Source organism: Sus scrofa, chromosome 4, assembly GCF_054392235.1.
Source record: "Sus scrofa isolate SSC_HxYL_T2T_F1_AM1 chromosome 4, Sscrofa_HxYL_maternal_Yorkshire_Landrace_v2.0, whole genome shotgun sequence".
NCBI lineage: Eukaryota > Metazoa > Chordata > Mammalia > Artiodactyla > Suidae > Sus > Sus scrofa.
The window spans coordinates 43778786-43792347 of record NC_139386.1 but is presented as its reverse complement, the minus strand read 5'-3'; the positions used below and the strand labels follow the sequence as shown (position 1 = coordinate 43792347).

The 13562-nt window shown below is 34.5% G+C and overlaps 1 protein-coding gene across 27 annotated transcripts in view; it reads right to left on the bottom strand.

Annotated features, from left to right (window-relative positions):
• Positions 1 to 13562, bottom strand: part of TRIQK (triple QxxK/R motif containing) — an 86624-nt gene that overhangs the window by 43716 nt on the left and 29346 nt on the right. For 12 of the 27 annotated variants that reach the window (XM_085022069.1, XM_085022066.1, XM_085022067.1 and 9 more), the window contains one exon: positions 10525 to 10587. The exons of the other annotated variants lie outside the window; for them this stretch is intronic. The gene's annotated coding sequence lies outside the window, so the exon portion shown is untranslated. The remainder of the gene's footprint in view (positions 1 to 10524; positions 10588 to 13562) is intronic. 27 annotated transcript variants of the gene reach the window in all.

Here is a 13562-nt window from a genome sequence, read left to right as displayed (position 1 = left end):
TATGTGGCATTACTGAGTAGAGATGGCCTTTGGTATCCCTAGGGATTAGTTCCAGGACCCCTCAAGAATACAAAAATATTACAATGTTCAAGTCCCTTATATAAAATGGTATAGTATTTGCATATAACTTATGTACATCCTTCCATATACTTTAAATCATTTCTAGATTATTTACAATGCCTAATACAAGTAAATGCTTGTGAATAATTGTCAGTACAAATTCAAGTCCTACTTTCTGGAACTTTCTGGAATATTTTCTTTTTTGATATTTTTGACTCATAGCTATGAAAGGCTAACTCCCTTTGGTACTATAATATGAAGCCATTGGTCTCCAAGTCAGTACTCCCTTGATTATCCTTCTTCTTCATCTTGACTTCTTCCTGACAGCCTTCATAAGTGCTCTTCCTCAGTCTGCCCATTATACACTGGTGCTTCCCATAGCTCATCCATTCCATATATGCTCTCCCAGAGATCTCTTAGATTCTCCTTAGTTCTTTTCATTATTTTTTCTTCATTAAACATATCAACATTCATATCATAAAGGTTCCAGAAGGAGAAGAGAGAGAGAAAGGGCCAGAGAAAATATTCAAAGAGATATAGCTCGAAACTTCCCTAATGTGGGAAAGGAAACACTCAATTTGAGGAAGCAAAGAGAATCCCACACAGGATCAACCAAAAGAGAAACACAGTGAGGCACATACTAATCAAACTGACAAAAACTAAATACAAAGAAAAAAATATTAAAATCCTCAAGGGAAAAGCAAGAAATAACATACAAAGGAACCCCATAAGGATAACACCTGATCTTTCAGCAGAGAGTTGGCAAGTTAAAAGAGAGTGGCAAGATATTTAAGGTGATGAAGGGGAGGAATCTAGAACCAAGAATACTATACCCAGCAAGGCTCTCATTCAGATTTGATGAAGAGATTAGAAGCTTTTCAGACAAGCAAAAGCTAAAAGAATTCAGCACTTCGAAACCAGCTCTACAACTGTAGTATAAAGGTAGAAAATCATCCACTGACAAATATGTTATCAAAACTAGCAAGCATCATTTCCAGGAGGAAGTGTTAAAGGGCCTGTACACATGTCCTCACACCCCTTTTCCCCACCATGGTGGCCTTGGAAACACATGTTAAGATAGACTGGGTCTCCAGGTAGTCCAAGAATGTGAACAGACTTAATGCCAATGAGCTACACATTTTAAAATGGTTAAGAGGATATACCTCACCTCCATCTATTTTGCCACACACACACACACACACACACACACACAGGTCTGTGTTTTGACTACAATCAGCAAAGTTCTCTGGACAACTCGCATAAGCTAGAAATAAACTGCTTTATTAAACCACAAAAAAAAAAAAACTAGCAAGCATAAGAAGAGGAGAAGACAAATGCAGAACATTGAAAATGCATTTGAAAATAAGAGAATCACGACCCCAACCAATTCTGTAAGCACATAGATAGTCATATCCAAATATAATGGGGAACATAAACTAAAAACAATAATAGACACACACATAAAAAGGAAAAAGCAATCCAAACACAACACTAAAGATAGTCTGACAATCACAAGAGCAGACAACAAAAGAAAGAATAAAATAACCAAAGTAACAATTCAAAACAATTAACAAAATGGCAATAAATACATACTTATCCATAACTACACTGAAAGTAAATGGATTAAATGTTCCAATGAAAAGACACAGACTGGCTGAGTGGATACAAAAACAAGACCCATATTTATGCTGTTTGCAAGAGGCCCAATTCAGGCCTAAGGACTAATACAAATTGAAAGGGAAGGGAAGGAAGAAGATATTACATGCAAAAGGAAATCAAAGGAAAGTAGGAGTAACAATACTCACATCAGACAAAATAGATCTTAAAATAAAGAAAATCACAAGAGACAAAGAAGGACACTACATAATGTTCAAAGGATCAATCTAAGGAGATATAACAATTGTAAATATATATGCACTTAACATAGGAGCACCTCAATACATAAGGCAACTGCTGACAGCCATGAAAGGAGAAATAGACAGCAACACAATAATAGTGGGGAACTTTAACCCCCCACTGACAGCAAAGAACAGATCACCCAGACAGAAAATCAACAAGGAAACACAGGCCTTAAATGACAACCTAGACCAGACAGACTTAACTGATATTTATAGAACATTCATCCCAAAGCAGTAGAATGTAATTCTTCTCAAGTGCACATGGACCATTCTCCAGGATATATCATGTCTTGGGCCACAGATCAAGCTTTGGTAAATTTTTAAAAAGTTAAAATTACCTCATGCATTTTCTCTGACCACAATGTTATGAGACTAGAAATCAACTACAAGGAAAAAAAAAAACCAGCAAAAAACACAAACTCCTGGAAGCTATACAATATGATATTGAACAACCAATGGAATGGATCACAGAAGAAATCAAAAAGGAAATCGAAAGATAATTAGAGACAAATGACAACAAAGACACAACAATCCTAAACCTATGGGACACAACAAAAGCAGTTCTGAAAGGGAACTTTGTAGCAGTACAATATTATCTCAGGAAAGAAGAAAAAACTCAAACAATCTAACCTTACATCTAAAAACAATTAGACTTCGAAGAATAGATAAAGCCCAAAATTAGTAGAAGGAAACAAATCATAAAGATCAGAGCAGTAAGAAATGAAATAGAGACAAAGAAAACAACAGAGAAGATCAATGAAACCAAAAGTTGGTTCTTTGAAAAGGTCCACAAAATTGATAAATCTTAGCCAGACTCATAAAGAAAAGGGCCCAAATCAAATAATTTAGAAATGAAAAAGGAGAAATTGCAACTGACTCCACAAAAATACAACAGATCATTAAGAGACTACTATAAGCAACTATATGCCAATAAAATGGACAACCTATAAGAAATGGACAGATTCTTACAAAGGCACAACCTACAAAGACTGAACTAGGGAGAAATCAAAAATACGAAGAGACCAATCACAAATACCAAAATTGAAAATGTTATCAAAAAACTTCCAAAAAACAAAAGTCCAGGACCTGATAGCTACACAGGTAAATTCTATCAAAAATTCAGAGAAGAGTTAACACCTATTCTTCTAAAATTCTTCCAAAAATTAGCAGCGCATTCAATGAGGCTACCATCACCCTGTATCACCCTGATACCAAAACCAGACAAGGATACCATATACAAAAAGGAATATTACAGGCCATACTTGCACTCCTTGCATGCCTCATTCCCTCAAAGGTGTATTTATATATCCCAAGAACCTATATCCCTAGCCCTGACTTCTTCAATCACACTCCAAGAATCATTCTAACCGATGGCCAACCTGAATTTCTCATTTCTCCCTATGACTAGCTTGCTTTTACTGCTCATTTGTTTTCTAAGTAAATTCATAGTAATATCACAGAAGTAATGCTGTTTCTTCTCATTGCATGTTTTCCTCAAATGATGGTGCTAATTTTGATCATTTGATTTAGGTGATTCCTGCCTGATATCACCACTACAAATTCAGTCTTTATCCCTTTGTAATTAATTATTTGATGTGGGGGTACCTTGTAACTATTTAAATAGTCTGTTCATCATCAAATTTGCAACTACTAGTTTAGCATTTAATGATGTTTTATGCTGAATTAATTATACTCACACAGTTGCTAAATGATGATTTTCTAATTCTATCATTTCTTCCACATTTATTAGCTGGTATTCTACTGTGTGAGAAAGTGTTTTTTCCTCCACATTTATTTATTCATTTTTGTGTTTATAGCAGTATATACTCATAAATTGCCACTTTATTCAATGGGTTAGAACCCATTTACATCATTTGTTTATTTTGAGGCTCAAATTGCCCTGGATTTAGCCAGTGGAAGGTCCTTCTTGTGTCCCTCTGACATATCACGATCATTTTTTAAGCACTGCCTTGTTTTCTGGCACAATAAAATATTCAAGGTTAACTTTTACTTTTTGTCCTGCCCTGGAATCTGCCATTTCTCCCAGGAGCTGAGTTTCCTTTCAGTGGGGAACTGTATTTAGAAATCAAGCTCTGGGGACAAGATATGCTTATGGATAATAGAATAATACTCTTCCCAAGTCTTCCCAGTGGACGGGGGTAGGGAATATATGTATTCATGTGAGGTCACTACTTCCAATTTCCAAACTAATGTCACACAATGCATTGAAATTTTAGCTTTTCCACATTTATATTTGTAAATTTCTTCTCTTCAGGTAAGAAACCTGTCAGATACTGTTAGCGATATAAATTTGTCATATTTAATTTTTTATATTTATTTATTTATTTTTGTCTTTTTGCCTTTTCTAGGGCCACTCCCACAGCATATGGAGGTTCCCAGGCTAGGGGTTTAACCGGAGCTATAGCCACCAGCCTACACCAGAGCCACAGCAACGCGTGGATCCGAGCCGCGTCTGCAACCCATACCACAGCTCAGGGCAACGCTGGATCCTTAACCCACTGAGCAAGGCCAGGGATCGAACCCGCAACCTCATGGTTCCTAGTCGGATTTGCTAACCACTGAGCCACAACGGGAACTCCAATTTTTTATATTTAGTAATAAAAAGTTAATATCTTTTTTTTTTTTTTATATTTTTAGGCCTACACCCAAAGCATATGGAAGTTCCCAGGCTAGGTGTCAAATCAGAGTTGTAGTGGCGGCCTGCACCACAGCCACAGCAATGCCAGATCTGAGCTGCATCTGCAACCTACACCACAGCTTACAGCAATGCCAGAACTTAACCCACTGAGCTAGGCCAGGGATTGAACACACATCTTCATGGATACTAGTCAGGTTCACTAATGCTGAGTCAGGACAGGAACTCCCAATATGTAAGATTGCTTTAATTTGTAGATCACCTATGAAACAATAGACAAAGGTCCATTTGAACTAATTCTATCAAATAACCAAACTTTGGTGATATAGACCAACTTAAGATAATAGCAATATCAAATATTAAATAATCCCAGTATTTTACACTTTACAGACATCTGTCCCACTCTATAGCAAGGGAAAATGAGACTGCTCTTAAACCAAAGAGGCCTATCCCTAAAGCCTGCCATGGGGCCTATTTCCCCCAAGCACATGGCTATATATGGGAGGGGTAGATAACAGAATAAAATCAAGGCTCTTTGAAGGTAAGAGATAAATAAGGGATTTAAAACAGAAAATTAAAAGTATCATTGCCCTGTAGAGCCACATACTGCGTGTGTGTGTGTGTGATATATATATATATTGCATAAATCAAATTGCTAACATTCAAGATCTACATTATGAAATTATGTGTATTCATATTTATTCATCACAATCTAAGATTTAAAAATGATTATCACACTTCTTCCCACTACAAAATATATAGATAAATCACTGAACTTCCTGTATCTAGTTTAATGGCAAGCATCACTTATGCTAATTATTACTCATTTCAATGTATATTATCTATTTCAGATAATCCGGTTTCCAAATTCAACAAAAACATCCTAGGAAAAATCACTTAATTCTATCTAGAGAGTGCAAAATAACCTAGATTTGTCTTTCTTTCTTTCATTCTCTCTTTGGCTACTTCAGGAATAGTGAAGAACCGAAAAATAAAGTTCTAGGAAGTTCTCCTGTGATGCAGTGGGTTAAGGATCAGCATTGCCACAGCTGTGCCACAGGTTGCAACTGAGGAGTGGGTTACATCCTTGGCCTGGGAACTTCCACATGCTACAGGTGTGGCCAAAAAACAAACAAAAGTAGTTTAAAAATATAGTTTTAGTTTGGCACCTGGATAGTTTCCAAGGAACATACAACATTTATCATCTGACAAAATATAAAAATTATAGGAAAATATGCCAGATTAGCAGTAATAACTAGGTTAGCATGTCTTTCCAATAAAAGACTGGAGAGTCAATAAAAGTCATAGTGTTTTCTTTCTTACACGATCCTCAAATTTCCTTCAAATTTAAAAACGCAGAGTACATGAGTATATATATCAGGTTAAGGGTAATTTTTTTTCATTTTATGATAGTTGATTTACAATGTTATGTCAATTTTTTTCTGTACAGAAAAGTGAGCCAGTTACACACACACACACATGCACGCACGCACACACATATACATATATTCTTTTTCTCACATTATCCTCCATCATGTTCCATCGCAGGTGATTAGATATAGTTCCCTGTGCTTTACAGCAGGATCTCACTGCTTATCCACTCCAAATGCAATAGTTGTAACTACTAACCCCAAACTCCCAGTCCATTCCACTCCCTCCCTCTACCCCTTGGCAACCACAAGTCCTCCATGTCCACGACTTTGTTTCTTTTCTGTGGATAGGTTCATTTGTGCTGTCTATTAAGTTCCAAAATAAGTGATATCATATGGTATTTGTCTTTTTCTCTTTCTGACTTAGCTCACTTGGTATGAGAGTCTCTAGTTCCATCCATGTTGCTGCAAGGGGCATTACTTGGTTCTTTTTCATGGCTGAGTAGCATTTTATTTGGGTATATGTACTACATTTTCTTAATCCATTCATCTGTTGAAAGACATTTAGGTTGTTTCCATGTCTTAGCTATTATGAATAGTGCTGCAATGAACATAGGAGTGCATGTATCTTTTTGAATGAAAGTTTTGTCCAGATATATGACCAGGAGTGGGATTGCTGGATCATATGGTAGTTCTATATTTAGTTTTTTGAGGTACCTCCACACTGTTTTCCATAGTGGTTTCATCCCTGGAAATGCATCCCTGTATATTAGGATAAGCCCAGTAATAACATTACATGCTTTTTAAACACTTCTTTTAAAACCAGTGAAAGATTTACTCACTGAGGTAAACTTAATCTGAATACATAAGGAAATAAACAGCTTAAGGCAACCATCAGAATGCCCTTTATGACTCCTTTGCCTAATAGTTTCATAATTGCATATGACTTTCAAAAAATAGCTTTATTAGCAAATAAATGTCAAAAGTGTAACAACTAGTTGCACCCAATTTCATAGAAGTTGCAGTACATACACTCATACTGAAGTTCTATGTGATCATATCATTACAATTATTAATATAAGAATTTCTCAGACTCATAGTTTTCAAACAGATTGTGTTATTAAAATTTATATCTATAAATGATGATGTAAATTATATGTTTATAAAACTATCAAATTATACTACTGGAGAATGCAATGAGTTTAAAAAATTGATAAAACAGTGCAGAAAAAGGTTAATGGGGAGAAACAGGTTATTAACCAATATAGCACTACCATGTAGAAATAAGTAAAAATATAGAAAAGTAGTACAATATAAAGAGTATATTTAAATGTTTCTGTAGCAATGGCTTAGTAGAGACAAAGATATCCCAGATGTGAGTTAAAAACACAAAAGAGAAAACCGTGAATTCCAGTTTTTAACAGGTTCTATCTCCCAACTCTTATTCCCTAATTCCTAGTCTATCAAATGTAGAATGTCTTTTATAAGGCATTTCATTATAAAAGATGTCAAAATACTGTTTGATAGCTGATATTTTAAGAGCATTTAGTGTCACAGAAATAAAGGAAAGCTACCAAATGAAAATATGGAAAATATAGATTTGAAATGAATAGTAAAAAGCAATAAAAGCCTTTTATTTCCATCAAGTTATGAACAACAGAGATCCAAAAACTTCAACTGAAAAATATCTAGAAATTATCAGAGTTCTAGTTACATAAATTTTCATTTTGTGAAAATTTATAATCTATACTCTTGTGTTACATGCATGCTGCTGTGTATATATGTTATATTTCAACGAAAATTACAGATAATATAGGATTCAAAAAACATAATACTTAGAAAAAAGAAATTAGAATAAAGATAGAAGAAAAACTAAAAAGAAAATATTAGAAAAAGAATAGTAAAATCCCTCGAATTATAAGGAGCAATACAATAAACTAAGAGCAATAAATAAATAGAAAACAAAGATGCAAAAGAGATGAGATGATCAATATAGACAAAAGCTGACTATCTGAAAAATAATAAAATGGGACAAACTTTCAAGAAAAAAGATGCACAGTATTAGAAATGAAAAAGAGAGCATAGCTAAAGATTTAGTAGATATTAATATTCTATAACAAGACAATACATGAAAAACTCCTGGTTAATAAATTTGAAAATTAAGATAAAATATACATTTCTTAGAAAAAAGCTTTACCAATACCAGCAGAATAAAGTTCAAATAAAGTTGAATAGAACAGTAGTCATTTTTAAAAAGTGATCGGTGTTTAAAAATCTACCCTTAAAAAATAAAATATCCACACAAAACAAAGGAAGCAAGACTAGAGTTACAGAGATAAGTTATATTAACTATTCAAGGAACAGATAATCCTTATTACAAGCTATATCATATATATAAAGTAATGTGCTATTTGTAAAAATATAAAGAGGCATAACACTTCTCAACTCATTTTATGAGGCTAACAAAACTTTGAAATTAAAATGAGGCAAGGACATTATGAGAACACAAAATCATAGGCCAATTTCAATCATGAGGAGAGATCTAAAAATCCTAAATATTAGAAACTAAATCCAGTATGTAAAATCATAAATTTAAAATTCACCATGAATAAGCTGCTGCAATAACAAAAATTGAAGGATAAGTTAATATTAGATAACACATTAATAATATTCCCTCTTAACTGTTTAAAGAAGAGAAAAAAAACTGATGTCCTCAATCAACAGACAGGAATAAAATTTACATACAAACCACTGATTCTTAGAGAGAGAAAGAAAAAAACAAGGCTGGTGGAGGAAGGAAAGAAGGGAAGAAACAGAAACAGAACTTTCTCTGTTGACAAGCAGGCTTCTAAATATGTGACAGAATTCACCTGTGAAGCCATCCAGTCCTTGACTTTTGTTTGTTGGGAAGTTTTTAAATCACAGTTTCAATTTCAGTACTTGTGACTGGTCTGTTCATATTTTCTATTTTTTTCTGGTTCAGTCTTAGAAGATTATTATACCTTTCTAATAATTTGTCCATTTCTTTTTGGTTGTCCATTTTATTGGCATATAGGTGCTTGTAGTAGTTTCCTATGATCCTTTGTATTTCTGTGATGTCTGTTGTAACTTCTTTTTCATATCTAATTTTATTGATTTGAGCCCTCTTCCTTTTTCTCCTGATGGGTTTTTTGTTTTGTTTTTATTTTTTTTTTTGGTTTTTGTTTTGCTTTGTTTGTTTTTATATATGAAAGTATTTACTTTGTGTTTCTAGGGGCACAACTCTTCCTGTGTTCTGGCTGGCATAATTTTGATAAGCATTCTTCAAATTTATCTTTATTCTTTGCTGTATGTTCCTCTCCTGTTCTGGCCAATCTAGAAGATTTTTTTTAATCCTTGCTTTTAGCAATTTAATGTTGACATGTTTTCATGTCTGTTTATTTTTATTCTGGGTTGGGTTCCTGAGTTCTTAGATCTGTGAGTTTCAAGTTTTCATCAAATTTGGAAATTTTCTGACATGATTTCTTCAAATAATTTTCTGCCCCCCACTTTCTAGGACTTTAGCTACATATGTATTAGACCACTTTATATTGTCTAAGTCACTGAGGCTCTATTCTTTTTTTTTTCTTCTTTTTCTTAAACTAATCATCTTCTCTCTGATTTCTATTTGTGGTTAATTTTATTACAATAAGTTCATGTTGACTTATCTTGTTTTTATTAATATTATACAGTAAAATTTTAAATTCAGAAAATATATTTTCCATCATTAGAATTCCTTTGATTCTTTCTAATACCTTCTATTTCTCTATACTCACGTTTTCCTTCAAAACTTTAAAAATGTTTATAACAACTGATTAAAGTTCTTGTTTAGTAAGTCCACAAATCTATCATTTATGAATCTGTTTCTACTGAGTGCTTTTCTCCTGGTTATGGACCACATTTTCCTGCTCCTTGGCATGTTTAGTAATTTTTACTGGATGATAAACATAAAGATTACATTGGTGACTACCTGGATATCATTTCTTCCTTTGAAAATTTTGGGAGTTTGTGGGGGAGGATGGGGAGGCAGTTAATTTACAAATCTGTTTGATCAGGTTTTATTTAAATTTTTCTAGGTTGGGTCTGCACAGTCTTTACTCAGATAGATCAGCCAGCCCTATTTCTAAGGCATCTGGGGTCTCCACTCAATGCCCTATTTGATCATGAGGTCATCACATTATGACTGGCCAAAGCTCTAATCTCCCCACTCTGTGTAAACTCTCAGAATAGTTCAATTTAAAACTCCCTTCCTATGTTATGCCCTGCCATGTAGAGTTATACACAACACATGCATGGCCTAGTACCCAATAAAGACTCAAGGGACTTACCTTTGCAGACTTCTGATATATTTTAGCTACATAGCTCTCTCCAGATCTCCACCTCATAATATACAGCCCACTCAGCTTCTGCAAACTCCAATCTCTATCAGCAAAATTCTGTGAGTTTGCTGGGCTCTGTTTGGGTTCCTCCTCTCTATACACACAATCAGGAAACTAATTCCAGGAGGAAAGCCACTGCTTACCTTGTTTGTCTCCCTTCTTTCAAGGATGACAATTCTAGGCTGAATGTTGTCCAATGTTTAAAACTGTTAAAATGTATAAGTTTGTTATTGTTAGTTATTTAGTAGGCAAATTCCATCATTGCAGGAAAGGAAGCTATCAATTTGTAACTTTATTTCCTAATCTTGGGTGTGATACATAGATGTTCATAACATTATTTTACCATATTTCATTTGATAAGGAAAGATTTCATTATAAAACAGATAATATGCTTTTCATGTAAAATTGACAATGAAGGAGTTCCTGTAGTGGCACAGCGGAAACGAATCCGACCAGGAGCCATGAGGTTGCAGGTTCAAACCCTGGCCTCACTCAGTGGGTTAAGGATCTGGCATTGCTGTGAACTGTGGTGTAGATCACAGATGCGGCTTGGATATGGCATTGCTATGCCTCTGGTGTAGGCCAGCAGCTGTAGCTCCAATTAGACCCCAAGCCTGGGAACATCCATATGCCATGGGTGCGGCCCTAAAAAGATTTTAAAAAGAGATAAAAATAAATAAAATAAAAATAAAATTGATAATGAAAATTTACTTGAATTATACAGACTTAGTTTGGTTTGTTCATTCAATCAATCACAAAATTTAGATAGCTATTGCTTTCTTCATAGTTAGAATTTTTGAAAAGTAAATTAAAATATAGTCCCAGAGAATAAAATCTGAGGTAAGTTTGAAAGAAAAGAAATCTGGGACCGTTTGGTGGTAGTTAATGCCATGTAACTTAAGTAAAATATATATGAATATACCTAAATGTATGAATAATGATGGTAGTGTTACAGATACAGAACTTACCTCAGATCTAAAAAAGGAAGGATCTGAGTATAACTGGTTAGCACAACAGTTTATTTAGTATGACAGAATCACAAAATTCAAGAAACCTCGGAGATTAAGTAAATCTATTTGTTCTTAACCTTTATATCTTGGACAGTCCAACTGCCGTGTCAGAGAACCTGTGTTCAACGCTACCCTCATCCTACTAACAATGACAACAAAACAAATAATATCAAAATCTTTGTCTAAGAAGGCCAAATATATATCAATCTGAATTCTGTTGTTAGAGTTACTGTGTGAAAAGTAGACAATTGGCTTTTGCCTACACTGCTAAAAAATATTGGTCTGGTTGAAAATTCATATTTGAAAAGAAGCACATCCATAAGATCAATGCCTTTCAGTATAAGTCTAGTACTCAACTAACAAGAGATATCTGAAGGAATGAAGCCTATTATTTTTCATATTAATTATACTTGCTACATTTCCCTACTTATTAAAAAAAATCCTATGTAGATTTTGAAAAGACTATATAAGATGGAAGGAGACTATGTTATATAAAAATCAATCTTAACATTTTATGAGTTCTAACTGTGACCTAGGTACTATCAAAGGCATACTTACATATTATAAGGAATCTTTAACGAAACTGGATGGATACAATCATTACACATCATCTTATGTTATTTCCCCAGATTCACTGCCTACTGGATCCTCAGTCACTTGCTTAATGAACAACCATTACCCTCAACCAATCTTCTAATACCAATGGCTGGCTTGGCTTCCTCTGGGGGTTGAAGGTGAACTCCACTGCTATAGCCATATCTACACCTAAACCCATAGGAAGCCTGGGCCCTCTCCCACATACGAACCCCAATTAAGCCCCAAAGCCCAACAACAATCTGAAAAGTACAGGAAGAGTAACAAACTATGAAGTGAGCTTTGATGAATGAAAAATAAGATATAGAAGATGCTGGCAGTTAAGTTTCTTTCTCTTCCTCAATCTAGCTAATTCATTCTATAGTCAGTCTGGAGTTGTCCCATGTGACTAATAAAAAGTCTACCTTTTCTCATGAAGTCATGGCCAGCTTACTAAGAACCTTATATTTGTTTTTCTTCCTTATGTAAAGTTTTTCTTTTTCTTTTCTTTTTTTTTTTTTTTTAATGGCCTCACCTGCAGCATATGGAGGTTCCCAGGCTAGGGGTCAGCATCTTGCCTATGCCCCAGCCACAGCAACGCCAGGTCCTAGCCGCATCTGAGACCTGCACCAGGACTCAGAGCAAAGCCGGATCCTTAACCCACTGAGTGAGGCCAGGGATCACACCTGTGTCCTCATGGATGCTAGTCAGATTTGCTTCCACTGAACCATAGTGAGAACTCCCTAAAATATTTCTTTCTTCCATTTTTCACTCACTCTTGTCACCCTCGTACTGCACCCAAATTTAAGCTGTGCCTCAGAGTCTGTTGACTGGGGAATCTGAGATAATATAATTAATTATTCTACTTCTGCCCCCTCAGTTCCTAAATATAACATAGCTTTTTGCAATTAAGTGGGATACTCTGTTTTCTCAAAACAGTTTTGAATATCCAATGGAGACCCAGAATAACTTTCCCAAGGAATTCATTCACTGCTTTTAAAAAGTAGAAATCTTAATATGTGGGTTCTTATGTCTCACCTGTTGTTCTAAATCCAGACAGGAAGAAAATTATGAAAATAGCAGCAGAGATGTAGGAATTAGAATACGTAAGTAAAAAAAATGTTAAGTGGGTAAAGAAAGACTTGGCATTAAATAGAAAAATAATGAGGCAATCCTAGAGCACATGGTCAATTAAAAGTTATGCATATATGCATACTGATAAAAAATAACTATAGCAAATGTGGTTGGTATAATTCTAAGATGACATGAAATTTTTTTTGGGACATGAAATATTTTTGTCTTTGCAAATCCACCCTTGAATGTGGGTAGAATCTTGTGAAATATGATAAAATATAACTCCTATGCTTATGTTACATTAATAGCAAAGGTATTTCACATAATTAATGCTCTATATCAGTTACCTTAAAATAGGGATATTATTCAAGTGGGACTAATCTAATCACTTTAAATCTTGGTCTAGAGGTCAAAGCCAGATAAATTAGAGAAATTCAAAGTCAAAGGAATTTTATGTAGGAGAAATTCTCCAGTGATGGATGGGCTATGTGACAAGAAATATGGGTGACATGAAGAAGGTTGGT